Consider the following 12,825-nt stretch of genomic DNA (forward strand, 5'->3'; position numbering starts at 1 on the left):
ATAAGAATTTCTTCTTAACTGACTTGCCTAATTAAATAAAGGTAAAATAAAATAAAAATGAGTGATGAATTTCTGGGCAAGGGCGATCCATTGCATATCATTAATTCTTCCCTCGCCCTACACTCATCACACCTTGTGATATGTGATTTGAAGTGTCCACTTAATTTGAGGGCTGAGGGAAGAGGGTGTGTCTTTTACATGTTTGGAATGCAGCCAAAATTATGAAGCTAAATGACCAAACTATAAAACTAGCTAGCCAGCTATTGGTAACTAGCTAGCTACCTGACACTTCACAAAATAGATGGCATCGTGAGGATGGAAAATGATGTGGATATATTGAAGAAACATCTCAAGACATCAGTCAGGAAGTTAAAGCTTGGTGGCAAATGGGTCTTCCAAATGGACAATGATCCCAAGCATACTTCCAAAGTTGTGGCAAAATGGCTTAAGGACAACAAAGTCAACGTATTGGAGTGCCATCACAAAGCTTTTACCTCAATCCTATAGAAAATCTGTGGGCAGAACTGAAAAAGTGTGTGCGAGCAAGGAGGCCTACAAACCTGACTCAGTTACACCAGCTCTGTCAGGAGAAATGGGCCAAAATTCACCCAACTTATTGTGGGAAGCTTGTGGGTGGCTAACTGAAACATATGACCCAAGTTAAACCATTTAAAGGCAATGCTACCAAATACCAATTGAGCGTATGTAAACTTCTGACCTACTGGGAATGTAATGAAATAAATAAATGCTGAAATAAATCACTCTACTATTATTCTGACATTTCACATTCCTAAAATAAAGTGGTGAGCCCAACTGACCTAAGACAGGGACTTTTTTGTAGGATTAAATGTCAGGAATTGTGAAAAACTGAATTTAAATGTATTTGGCTAAGGTGTATGTCAACTACGACTTCAACTGTAAATATGAGATGAGTAATGCCAGATATGTAAACATTAAGTGACTAAGATACCGTAGAATAGAATACAGTACATTTGAGATGAGTAATGCCATTAATAAAGTGGAGTGTTCCATTCCTTAAAGTAGCCAGTGATTCCTAGTCTATGCCTATAGGCAGCAGCCTCTAATGTGCTAGTGGTGGCTGTTTAACAGTCTGATGGCGTTGAGATAAAAGCTGTTTTTCAGACTCCCGGTCCCTGCTTTGATGCACCTGTATTGACCTCACCTTCTGGATGATAACGGGGTGAAGTGGCCGTGGCTCGGGTGCTGTAGATGTCCTGGAGGGTGGGTAGTTTGCCCCCAGTAATGCGTTGTGCAGACCGCACCACCCTCTGGAGAGCCTTGTGGTTGCGGGCAGTGCAGTTGCCGTACCAGGCGGTGATACAGCCCGACAGGATGCTTTCAATTGTGCATCTGTAAAAGTTTGTAAGGGTTTTAGGTGACAAGCCAAATTTCTTCAGCCTGAGGTTGAAGAGGTTCTGTTGGGCCTTCTTCACCACATTGTCTGTGTGGGTGGACTATTTCAGTTTGTCAGTGATGTATACACTGAGGAACTTGAAGCTTTCCACCTTCTCAACTGCTGTCCAGTCGATGTGGATAGGGGGATGCTCCCTCTGCTGTTTCCTGAAGTCCACGATCATCTCCTTTGTTTTGTTGACATTGAGTGAGAGGTTGTTTTCCAGGCACCACACTACCAGAGACCTCACCTCCTCTCTGTAGGCTATCTTGTCATCGTTGGTAATCAAGCCTACTACTGTATTGTCATCTGCAAAGTTGATTGAATTGGAGGCGTGCATAGCCATGCAGTCATGGGTGAACAAGGAGTACAGGAGGGGGCTAAGCACACACATCAAAACACAGATATAAAACACATGACAGGTATCAGACATGTTTTATTACAAGAGACACAGGAGCAACATTCTGTCAACTCAAACACTGAAGTTTGCTTCTCAGCCATGTGACTAAATATCGTAAAACACCCATTTTCTAGTGGAATCTATCAATCCAACATGGTGTTATCCTATTTTCTAGTGGAATCTAGGCTGAGATTCAATCCAACGTGGTGTTATAGTGCGACATTTAAAAGGTCATTTCTGATTGAGCCGACAACTGCAGAGTTTAACTTGAATGTGAACGCAGGAACATTGCCTTCTAAAGCAACAGAAGAGTGAGTGGTCACATGTCGGAAGCCACGTCATTAGTCTGTTTTCTGGTTCTCAGAACAAACAGCAGCATCACCTTCACTGGGACCACACCAGTAAACATGTTCCCAAAGAGGGAAGGGGGGTCTCAGCTTCCCTGCTGCTCTCTGTGTGTGATCAGTCCTTTAGAGATCAGGTCTGGAATCTCCACCGCCAACCACGGACCCAACTACACACAGTGAGAGAGAGGTGGTCAGTTAGGTTGTTAGTTACTGGACAGAGAGCTGTGAATAAGTAAGTATACCCCTTGAAAGTTGAGTCTGTGTGTCTCTGTGTGCTACAGTTCTCTCTGTGTGTGTGTGTGTGTGTGTGCTATAGTTCTGTGTGTGTGTGTCTCTCTGTGCTGTAGTCATGTGCGTGTGGGTCTCTGTGCTGTAGTTCTGTGCGTGTGGGTCTCTGTGCTGTAGTTCTGTGCGTGTGGGTCTCTGTGCTGTAGTTCTGTGCGTGTGGGTCTCTGTGCTGTAGTTCTGTGCGTGTGGGTCTCTGTGCTGTAGTTCTGTGCGTGTGGGCCTCTGTGCTGTAGTTCTGTGTGTGTGGGTCTCTGTGCTGTAGTTCTGTGCGTGTGGGCCTCTGTGCTGTAGTTCTGTGCGTGTGGGCCTCTGTGCTGTAGTTCTGTGCGTGTGGGCCTCTGTGCTGTAGTTCTGTGCGTGTGGGCCTCTGTGCTGTAGTTCTGTGCGTGTGGGCCTCTGTGCTGTAGTTCTGTGCGTGTGGGCCTCTGTGCTGTAGTTCTGTGCGTGTGGGTCTCTGTGCTGTAGTTCTGTGTGTGGGTCTCTGTGCTGTAGTTCTGTGTGTGTGGGTCTCTGTGCTGTAGTTCTGAGTGTGTGTGTTATAGTTCTGAGGGTCTCTGTGTTATACAATACAGTGTTACTCCAAGCAGTTTAGTCACCTCAACGTGCTCAATTTCCACATTATTCATTATGAGATGTAGTTGAAGTTTAGTGAATGTGTCCCAAATACAATGCTTTTAGTTTTTGAAATATTTAGGACTAACTTATTTAATTGTAATTTTTCAGTGTCATATGTTAACTTTCTGTCTATAGTATTGACATGAAGATCGAATATCCATATGTCCAAAAACAACTTTTTAGGGGGTATACATACTTCCTCACAGCTCTGTGAATAGTACAGTCAGTAGTACAGCCTAGTAACACAGAACTATAACACAGAGAGACAGAACTATAACACAGAGCTATAACAGACACACAGAACTATAACACAGACACACACAGAACTATACAGACACACACAGAGCTATAACACAGAGCTATAACACAGAACTATAACACAGAGACACAGAACTATAACACAGAGCTATAACACAGACACACAGAACTATAACACAGACACACACAGAACTATAACACAGAACTATAACATAGAGAGACACAGAACTATAACACAGACACACACAAAACTATAACACAGACACACACAAAACTATAACAGGCACACACAGAACTATAACACAGAGCTATAACACACAGCCATAACACAGAACTATAACACAGTGAGACACAGAACTATAACACAGACACACACAGAACTATAACACAGAGAGACACATAACTATAACACAGAACAATAACACAGAGAGACACAGAACTATAACAGACACACACAGAACTATTACACAGAGCTATAACACAGAGAGACACATAACTATAACACATACACACACAGAACTATAACACAGAGAGACACAGAACTATAACACAGAGAGACACAGAACTATAACACAGACACACACAGAACTATAACACAGAGAGACACAGAACTATAACACAGAAACACACAGAACTATAACTATAACACAGAGCTATAACACAGAGAGACACAGAATTATAACACAGAACTATAACAGACACACACAGAGCTCTAACACAGAGACACAGAACTATAACACAGAACTATAACAGACACACACAGAGCTATAACACAGAGCTGAGACACAGAGCTACAACACAGATCTATAATACAGAGACACAGAACTATAACACAGACACAAACAGAACTATAACACAGACACACACAAAACTATAACACAGACACACACAGAACTATAACAGACACACACAGAACTATAACACAGAGACACAGAGCTATAACACAGAGCTATAACACAGAGACACACAGAACTATAACAGACACACACAGAGCTATAACACAGAGCTGAGACACAGAGCTACAACACAGATCTATAATACAGAGACACAGAACTATAACACAGACACAAACAGAACTATAACACAGACACACACAAAACTATAACACAGACACACACAGAACTATAACAGACACACACAGAACTATAACACAGAGACACAGAGCTATAACACAGAGCTATAACACAGAGACACACAGAACTATAACAGACACACACAGAGCTACAACACAGAGCTACAACACAGATCTATAATACAGAGACACAGAACTATAACACAGACACAAACAGAACTATAACACAGACACACACAAAACTATAACACAGACACACACAGAACTATAACAGACACACACAGAACTATAACACAGAGACACAGAGCTATAACACAGAGCTATAACACAGAGACACACAGAACTATAACAGACACACACAGAGCTATAACACAGAGACACAGAACTGTAACACAGAGCTATAACACAGAGACACACAGAACTAACACACACACACAGAGCTACAACACAGATCTATAATACAGAGACACAGAACTATAACACAGACACAAACAGAACTATAACACAGACACACACAAAACTATAACACAGACACACACAAAACTATAACACAGACACACACAGAACTATAACAGACACACCCAGAGCTATAACACAGAGACACAGAACTGTAACACAGAACTATAACAGACACACACAGAGCTATAACACAGAGCTGAGACACAGAGCTACAACACAGAGCTACAACACAGATCTATAATACAGAGAGACACAGAACTATAACACAGACACACACAGAACTATAACACAGACACACACAGAACTATACCAGAGACACACAGAACTATAACAGACACACATAGAGCTATAACACAGAGCTATAACACAGATCTATAACACAGAGCTATAACACAGAGCTATAACACACAACTATAACACAGACACACACAGAACTATAACACAGACACACACAGAACTATAACACAGACACACACAGAACTATAACACAGAGACACAGAACTGTAACACAGAGCTATAACAGAGACACACAGAACTATAACAGACACACACAGAGCTATAACACAGAGCTATAACACAGACACACACAGCTATAACACAGAGCTATAACACAGAACTATAACACAGACAGACACAGAACTATAACACAGACACACACAGAACTAGACACAGAAAACACAGAACTATAACACAGAAACACACAACACCGAGCTATAACACAGAGACACATAACTATAACACAGAACTATAACAGACACACACAGAGCTACAACACAGATACAAACAGAGACACACAAAAGACAGAGCTATAACACAGAGCTATAACACAGAGACACACAGAACTATAACAGACACACACAGAGCTATAACACAGAGCTATAACACAGAGCTATAACACAGAGCTATAACACACAACTATAACACAGACACACACAAAACTATAACACAGACACACACAGAACTATAACACAGACACACACAGAACTATAACACAGACACACACAGAACTATAACACAGAGACACAGAACTGTAACACAGAGCTATAACAGAGACACAGAACTATAACAGACACACACAGAGCTATAACACAGAGCTATAACAGACACACACAGCTATAACACAGAGCTATAACACAGAGCTATAACACAGAGAGACCCAGAACTATAACACAGAAACACACAGAACTATAACACAGAAACACACAGACTATAACACCGAGCTATAACACAGAGAGACACATAACTATAACACAGAACTATAACAGACACACACAGAGCTACAACACAGAGCTACAACACAGAGCTACAACACAGAGCTACAACACAGCAAGAGACAGAGCTATAACACAGAGCTATAACACAGAGCTATAACACAGAGCTATAACACAGACAACTTTTCAGGGGGTATAATTACTTCCTCACAGCTCTATGAATAGTACAGTTAGTAGTACAGTCGAGTCTAGTGTAACAGAACTCACACAAAGCACACATCAGACAAACATACACACACACAGCACGTACCCCCAGGGCCATCAGGTGAGCCAATCCAAACTTCGGAGACACGAACTTAACACCCACAGGGGTTTGAAGTGGTCCGTCAGACAAATCTTTCCCCCTGCAACAAGACAGGAACCATGTCACCCTGCACCACTCTTCATCACAGTGGGCCGTCTGTGTGTGTTTCTTACCTGTACATTTTGGCCGTTTTCCCGTCCAGCTCTGGGATGGCGACCTCAGGGGCGGTGGACGGGTACGTTACAGGAATCTGACCAGTCAGGAGAGACAGGAGTGTGTCAGGGCTATAGGATGGTGTGTGTCAGGGCTATAGGATGGTGTGTGTCAGGGCTATAGGATGGTGTGTGTCAGGGCTATAGGATGGTGTGTGTCAGGGCTATAGGATGGTGTGTGTCAGGGCTATAGGATGGTGTGTGTCAGGGCTATAGGATGGTGTGTGTTCAGGGCTATAGGCTGGTGTGTGTCAGGGCTATAGGCTGGTGTGTGTCAGGGCTATAGGATGGTGTGTGTCAGGGCTATAGGATGGTGTGTGTCAGGGCTATAGGATGGTGTGTGTTCAGGCTGGTGTGTGTCAGAGCTATAGGATGGTGTGTGTCAGAGCTATAGGATGGCTGGTGTGTGTCAGGGCTATAGGATGGGTGTGTGTCAGGGCTATAGGATGGTGTGTGTCAGGGCTATAGGATGGTGTGTGTCAGGGCTATAGGATGGGTGTGTGTCAGGGCTATAGGATGGTGTGTGTCAGGGCTATAGGATGGTGTGTGTCAGGGCTATAGGATGGTGTGTGTCAGGGCTATAGGATGGTGTGTCAGGGCTATAGGATGGTGTGTGTCAGGGCTATAGGATGGTGTGTGTCAGGGCTATAGGATGGTGTGTGTCAGGGCTATAGGATGGTGTGTGTCAGGGCTATAGGATGGTGTGTGTCAGGGCTATAGGATGGTGTGTGTCAGGGCTATAGGCTGGTGTGTGTCAGAGCTATAGGATGGTGTGTGTTCAGGCTGGTGTGTGTCAGAGCTATAAGGATGGTGTGTGTCAGGGCTATAGGCTGGTGTGTGTTAGGGCTATAGGCTGGTGTGTGTCAGGGCTATAGGATGGTGTGTGTCAGGGCTATAGGATGGTGTGTGTCAGGGCTATAGGATGGTGTGTGTCAGGGCTATAGGATGGTGTGTGTCAGGGCTATAGGAGGATGGTGTGTGTCAGGGCTATAGGCTGGTGTGTGTCAGAGCTATAGGATGGTGTGTGTCAGGCTATAGGCTGGTGTGTGTCAGAGCTATAGGATGGTGTGTGTCAGGGCTATAGGATGGTGTGTGTCAGGGCTATAGGATGGTGTGTGTCAGGGCTATAGGATGGTGTGTGTCAGGGCTATAGGATGGTGTGTGTCAGGGCTATAGGATGGTGTGTGTTCAGGCTGGTGTGTGTCAGGGCTATAGGATGGTGTGTGTCAGGGCTATAGGATGGTGTGTGTCAGGGCTATAGGATGGTGTGTGTCAGGGCTATAGGATGGTGTGTGTCAGGGCTATAGGATGGTGTGTGTCAGGGCTATAGGATGGTGTGTGTCAGGGCTATAGGCTGGTGTGTGTCAGGGCTATAGGATGGTGTGTGTCAGGATGGCTATAGGATGGTGTGTGTCAGGGCTATAGGATGGTGTGTGTCAGGGCTATAGGATGGTGTGTGTCAGGGCTATAGGATGGTGTGTGTCAGGGCTATAGGATGGTGTGTGTTCAGGCTGGTGTGTGTCAGGGCTATAGGATGGTGTGTGTCAGGGCTATAGGATGGTGTGTGTTCAGGCTGGTGTGTGTCAGGGCTATAGGATGGTGTGTGTCAGGGCTATAGGATGGTGTGTGTCAGAGCTATAGGCTGGTGTGTGTCAGGGCTATAGGATGGTGTGTGTCAGGGCTATAGGATGGTGTGTGTCAGGGCTATAGGATGGTGTGTGTCAGGGCTATAGGATGGTGTGTGTCAGGGCTATAGGCTGGTGTGTGTCAGGGCTATAGGATGGTGTGTGTCAGGGCTATAGGATGGTGTGTGTCAGGGCTATAGGATGGTGTGTGTCAGGGCTATAGGATGGTGTGTGTCAGGCTATAGGATGGTGTGTGTCAGGGCTATAGGATGGTGTGTGTCAGGGCTATAGGATGGTGTGTGTCAGGGCTATAGGATGGTGTGTGTCAGGGCTATAGGATGGTGTGTGTCAGGGCTATAGGATGGTGTGTGTCAGGGCTATAGGATGGTGTGTGTCAGGGCTATAGGATGGTGTGTGTCAGGCTATAGGATGGTGTGTGTCAGGGCTATAGGATGGTGTGTGTCAGGGCTATAGGATGGTGTGTGTCAGGGCTATAGGATGGTGTGTGTCAGGGCTATAGGATGGTGTGTGTCAGGGCTATAGGATGGTGTGTGTCAGGGCTATAGGATGGTGTGTCAGAGCTATAGGCTGGTGTGTGTCAGGGCTATAGGATGGTGTGTGTCAGGGCTATAGGATGGTGTGTGTCAGGCTATAGGATGGTGTGTGTCAGGGCTATAGGATGGTGTGTGTCAGGGCTATAGGATGGTGTGTGTCAGGGCTATAGGATGGTGTGTGTCAGGGCTATAGGATGGTGTGTGTCAGGGCTATAGGATGGTGTGTGTCAGGGCTATAGGATGGGTGTGTCAGGGCTATAGGATGGTGTGTGTCAGGGCTATAGGATGGTGTGTGTCAGGGCTATAGGATGGTGTGTGTCAGGGCTATAGGATGGTGTGTGTCAGGGCTATAGGATGGTGTGTGTCAGGGCTATAGGATGGTGTGTGTCAGGGCTATAGGATGGTGTGTGTCAGGGCTATAGGATGGTGTGTGTCAGGGCTATAGGATGGTGTGTGTCAGGGCTATAGGATGGTGTGTGTCAGGGCTATAGGATGGTGTGTGTCAGGGCTATAGGATGGTGTGTGTCAGGGCTAGGTGGTGTGTTCAGGCTGGTGTGTGTCAGGGCTATAGGATGGTGTGTGTCAGGGCTATAGGATGGTGTGTGTCAGGGCTATAGGATGGTGTGTGTCAGAGCTATAGGATGGTGTGTGTCAGAGCTATAGGCTGGTGTGTGTCAGGGCTATAGGATGGTGTGTGTCAGGCTATAGGATGGTGTGTGTCAGGGCTATAGGATGGTGTGTGTCAGGGCTATAGGATGGTGTGTGTCAGGGCTATAGGATGGTGTGTGTCAGGCTATAGGATGGTGTGTCAGGCTATAGGATGGTGTGTGTCAGGGCTATAGGATGGTGTGTGTCAGGGCTATAGGATGGTGTGTGTCAGGCTATAGGCTGGTGTGTGTCAGAGCTATAGGATGGTGTGTGTCAGAGCTATAGGATGGTGTGTGTCAGGGCTATAGGATGGTGTGTGTTCAGGGCTATAGGATGGTGTGTGTCAGAGCTATAGGCTGGTGTGTGTCAGAGCTATAGGATGGTGTGTGTTCAGGCTGGTGTGTGTCAGGGCTATAGGATGGTGTGTGTCAGGGCTATAGGATGGTGTGTGTCAGGGCTATAGGATGGTGTGTGTCAGGGCTATAGGCTGGTGTGTTCAGGCTATAGGATGGTGTGTGTCAGGGCTATAGGATGGTGTGTGTCAGGGCTATAGGATGGTGTGTGTCAGGGCTATAGGTGTGTGTTCAGGCTGGTGTGTGTCAGGGCTATAGGATGGTGTGTGTCAGGGCTATAGGATGGTGTGTGTCAGGGCTATAGGATGGTGTGTGTCAGGGCTATAGGCTGGTGTGTGTCAGGCTATAGGATGGTGTGTGTCAGGGCTATAAGGATGGTGTGTCAGGGTTCAGGCTGGTGTGTGTCAGGGCTATAGGATGGTGTGTGTCAGGGCTATAGGATGGTGTGTGTCAGGGCTATAGGATGGTGTGTGTCAGGGCTATAGGATGGTGTGTTCAGGGCTATAGGATGGTGTGTTCAGGCTGGTGTGTGTCAGGGCTATAGGATGGTGTGTGTCAGGGCTATAGGATGGTGTGTGTCAGGGCTATAGGATGGTGTGTGTTCAGGCTGGGGCTTTAGGATGGTGTGTGTTCAAGATGGCTATAGGCTATACAAGGATGGTAGGTGTAGGGCTATAGGATGGTGTGTGTCAGGGCTATAGGATGGTGTGTGTAGGGCTATAGGATGGTGTGTGTCAGGGCTATAGGATGGTGAGGTCAGGGCTATAGGCTGGTGTGTGTCAGAGCTATAGGAGTAGGGCTATAACAAGGCAGTGTGTCAGGGCTATAGGAAGGCAGTAGGGCTATAGGATGGTGAAGTGCTTCAAGGCTGGTGTGTAAATAACAAGGCGTATAGGGCTATAACAAGGTGTGTAGGGCTATAACAAGGTGTGTAGAGCTATAGGATGGTGCAGTCAATGCTATACAAGGTGTGTAGGGCTATAACTGGTGGCAGTCAGGGCTATAGGCTGGTGTGGTAGGGCTATAACAAGGCAGTAGGGCTATAACAAGGCAGTAGGCTATAACAAGGCAGTAGGACTATAACAAGGCAGAAGGGCTATAACAAGGCGGTCAGGGCTATAACAAGGTGTGGTAGGGCTATAACAAGGCAGTAGGGCTATAACAAGGCAGTAGGGCTATAATAAGGTGTGTAGGGCTATAGGATGGTGTGTGTCAGGCTATAGGAAGGCGGTAGGCTATAACAAGGTGTGTAGGGCTATAAGGATGGTGTAGGGTTAACAAGTGTGTGTCAGAGCTATAGGATGGTGGGCTATAACAAGGAGGTAGGGCTATAACAAGGTAGTAGGGCTATAACAAGGATGGTAGGGCTATAACAAGGAGGTAGAGCTATAACAAGGCGGTAGAGCTATAACAAGGCTGGTAGGGCTATAACAAGGCTATAGGGCTATAACAAGGAGGTAGGGCTATAACAAGTGTGTGAAGGGCTATAACAAGGAGGTAGGGCTATAACAAGGCAGTAGCAATATAACAAGGCAGTAGGACTATAACAAGGCAGTAGGACTATAACAAGGCAGTAGGGCTATGAGCGTCTGCCAAATGACTTAAATGTAAATGTAAATAACAAGGCAGTAGGGCTATAACAAGGCAGTAGAGCTATAACAAGGCAGTAGAGCTATAACAAGGCAGTAGAGCTATAACAAGGCAGTAGAGCTATAACAAGGCAGTAGGGCTATAACAAGGCAGTAGAGCTATAACAAGGCAGTAGAGCTATAACAAGGCAGTAGAGCTATAACAAGGCAGTAGAGCTATAACAAGGCAGTAGAGCTATAACAAGGCAGTAGAGCTATAACAAGGCAGTAGGCTATAACAAGGCAGTAGGGCTATAACAAGGCAGTAGGGCTATAACAAGGCAGTAGAGCTATAGCAAGGCAGTAGGCTATAACAAAGCAGTAGGGCTATAACAAAGCAGCAATGCACACAAGGCAGTAGGCTACATGCAAATGTTCGTTCCATAGGGAAAACACGGTTGTCAACAGAGCACTGCGCATGCGAGCGGTTTCATGAGACAGATGAAATGATCCGTTAGAAATGTAGATAGAGGAGATAAACTAGCATGGGTTGGTATTATGACTATGATTGTTCCTTTGGCTTCTGAACAATGAAATAAAGCTGATAACCAATAGAACATGAAGGAAAAGGGCTACTGGTTTCAATGGTATATAGAAGTCTTTATTAAATAATAGACTACTGGTTTCAATGGTATATATAGGTCTTTATTAAATAATAGGCTACTGGTTTCAATGGTATATAGAAGTCTTTATTAAATAATAGACTACTGGTTTCAATGGTATATAGAGGTCTTTATTAAATAATAGGCTACTGGTTTCAATGGTATATAGAGGTCTTTATTAAATAATAGACTACTGGTTTCAATGGTATATAGAAGTCTTTATTAAATAATAGACTACTGGTTTCAATGGTATATAGAAGTCTTTATTAAATAATAGACTACTGGTTTCAATGGTATATAGAAGTCTTTATTAAATAATAGACTACTGGTTTCAATGGTATATAGAGGTCTTTATTAAATAATAGACTACTGGTTTCAATGGTATATAGAGGTCTTTATTAAATAATAGGCTACTGGTTTCAATGGTATATAGAAGTCTTTATTAAATAATAGACTACTGGTTTCAATGGTATATAGAAGTCTTTATTAAATAATAGACTACTGGTTTCAATGGTATATAGAAGTCTTTATTAAATAATAGACTACTGGTTTCAATGGTATATAGAGGTCTTTATTAAATAATAGACTACTGGTTTCAATGGTATATAGAAGTCTTTATTAAATAATAGGCTACTGGTTTCAATGGTATATAGAAGTCTTTATTAAATAATAGGCTACTGGTTTCAATGGTATATAGAAGTCTTTATTAAATAATAGGCTACTGGTTTCAATGGTATATAGAAGTCTTTATTAAATAATAGGCTACTGGTTTCAATGGTATATAGAAGTCTTTATTAAATAATAGGCTACTGGTTTCAATGGTATATAGAAGTCT

At 44.4% G+C, this 12,825-nt stretch overlaps 1 long non-coding RNA gene across 1 annotated transcript; it reads right to left on the bottom strand.

Moving 5' to 3' along the window:
- Nucleotides 1-1,832: 1,832 nt before the first annotated feature.
- On the bottom strand, nt 1,833-6,411 carry LOC135543972 (uncharacterized). Its single transcript, XR_010456281.1, has 2 exons — nt 6,375-6,411; nt 1,833-2,328 (listed from the first exon to the last, which is right to left on the bottom strand). It is a non-coding gene; the product is annotated as an uncharacterized LOC135543972 (long non-coding RNA).
- Between the last annotated feature and the right edge of the window lie 6,414 nt (nt 6,412-12,825).

The sequence above is a fragment of the Oncorhynchus masou genome, chromosome 8, assembly GCF_036934945.1.
Source record: "Oncorhynchus masou masou isolate Uvic2021 chromosome 8, UVic_Omas_1.1, whole genome shotgun sequence".
Classification (NCBI taxonomy): domain Eukaryota; kingdom Metazoa; phylum Chordata; class Actinopteri; order Salmoniformes; family Salmonidae; genus Oncorhynchus; species Oncorhynchus masou.